Genomic DNA, 2401 nt, shown 5'->3' with positions numbered 1-2401 from the left:
AGTCTTGTGTAGCATTGTTCGAGACACCCTTTTTGAACGACTGAACTTGAGATTGCTTGAGAACAAGTAAAAGTTTAAGTTGGGGGTGTTGATGAGTCCACGAATTGGACTCATTTAGGGCTATATTTTAATAGAAATGGTGTCCTCAAATGCTTATTTTATCTCAATATCTGATGAAAACCCTTAAGTTTCAGGTATTTGAAGTTTTAAGGAAAGCATGGACACTACGTCGCAAAAAAAATGAAAATGCTAAAAAGAACGAAGAAATGAAGGCCTGAGGATCGCCGAGTCTACTTGGCGAGTCCCCGAAGGGTCTTACTTTGCCTTTTGTTCCAGTGTGCTGAGGACTAAAGGAAAGGATCAAGTCAACGGAAAAAGGAAGCACTCGGTGCATCGCCAAGAAGTTCCGCGAAGAAGTCCCAGAGCACAACGATGTTGAGGGCTGGTGCAAGACGGCGATGAACTACACCAAAGGGCGAAGCGCCGAGTTGATCGACGATTCTGACTAACAACGCCGAATGATCCACTGCAGCACGAATCTGTAAAAACTATAAATAATAGTTAGAGTTTTAGTTTTAGTAAGGAACAATTATTATAATTTTCACTTAGAATCATACATTATTGTAATTTTTAGTCTAGAATATTAGATTTTCATATATTTGCTCTGAGTTTGAGAGGGTTTTGAAGACTTGAAGCGCCTGGATACGTCAAGTCAACACTCATGAATGATAATGATAGAATGTGAAGGGTTTCTATAATGTGATGCCGTATCTTGAATTGGTAGGTTAAGGCACCCTATTCTTGTATAAATGAAAGTAATGTGGATTGATGTATCTTGAATTGGTAGGCTAGAGGCATCATTTTCTTGTAGTGATGAATGCGATCATGAATGAAGCAACTTGAATTGGTAGGCTTAAACATCCTCTTCTTGTGTAATGAATGTGCCTTGAATTAATGATCATGGAACTGGTAGACCTAATGGTGATAGCCCTTTCATGAGTAGTCTATGAATGAATGTAATGATAGACCTATAATCGTTAGACCTAATGTCGGTAGCCCTTTCATAAATGACTAATGAAGTACTGTAAGGCTTTGCCTTGAATTGATAGACCTTATGTTGGTAGCCCTTTCCTAAATGAATGATGAAGTATTCTAGTCTATGTCTTGAACCGGTAGGACTAATGTTGGTAGCCCTTCATGATGAGTCTAGTAACTAATGTGATAATAAACCTTGAAGCAGTAGACCTAATATTGGTGGCCCTTTCTTGTGTGAAATGATGAACTTTGAAACGGTAGACCTAATGGTGGTGGCCCTTTCTTGGAAAGTCGATGAGCTATCCTTATAATGTACCTCGATTCGGTAGACCTAATGGTGGTGGCCCTTTCATGTGTAATGTACCTTGGGTCGGTAGGCCTAATGTTGGTGGCACTCTCAAGTACGATAATGTAATGTGAATGAACTACTCTATGGGAATGGAGGTTAAGTACCGAGAGGATATGGTAAGATGGAAGTTCTCCCTACGTTAGGCCGGATTTCAATGAACATCTTTCTTATCCCATAACTATGTGCCCACATAGGTCTAGCTAGTGGAGCCACTTAAGCTAAATATATCTAGTTCTACCTTAGGCAAGTAGGACACCTTCTTTCGATGTGGGGTCATATGACACCGGATTCCATGGTTTGCTCTCATGGTCTAAGTCGGTTAATGTTTATTCCCATCATGTGAGATGTGCACTTTAGTTAATTGAGAGGTTCTATGAAGTGTGGGTGGTAGTATGGGATGTCATCCATGCATTGCACGAGTAGGCTTTGAGAGGGCTATAGTGAGTTTTATAATGTCTTCATGACTAATGAATAAAAGTGCTCTTAATGAAGCTAATGAAGAATGTTGACTCTTAGATGCTTTAATGTGATGATGCATGTTATACTTGGATTGTATTATGAGTTACTTCCTTGTCATGCCTTATGAAATGTTTATGTCTCTTATGTATGAGTATTGTGTAAAGAAGGAAAGGATGAATGGTAAGTTCACTTTTGGTGGCCTTGATGTGGTACTTAGTGTGGATGGTGGTATGGGATGCTATTCATACATTGCACATAGTATAGCTTGGGGTTGCTTGAGGTGAAAGCTTAATGTAATGAAATGTCTTATATGGTTGATTATATTCTAATGTGTAGAAATGACTTGTATGTTGGTTATGTTTGTATATTATGCCTCTTATACTTATGTTCATGGAGTTTTCTCAAATTGGCATAAAAGGATGACTTTCAAATAAAATGTCCTTTTTAAGCATGTTTTTGCATAGCTATCATACTTAGTACATTAAATGTGCTAAATCATATTTCTTCATTTTCTACAAAAGTGTAGGGTTTGGAGATTTGATGTTCTATACTTGGATA

The sequence above is a fragment of the Solanum stenotomum genome, chromosome 1 (assembly GCF_019186545.1).
Source record: "Solanum stenotomum isolate F172 chromosome 1, ASM1918654v1, whole genome shotgun sequence".
Lineage (NCBI taxonomy): Eukaryota > Viridiplantae > Streptophyta > Magnoliopsida > Solanales > Solanaceae > Solanum > Solanum stenotomum.
This window is presented reverse-complemented; position numbering follows the sequence as displayed.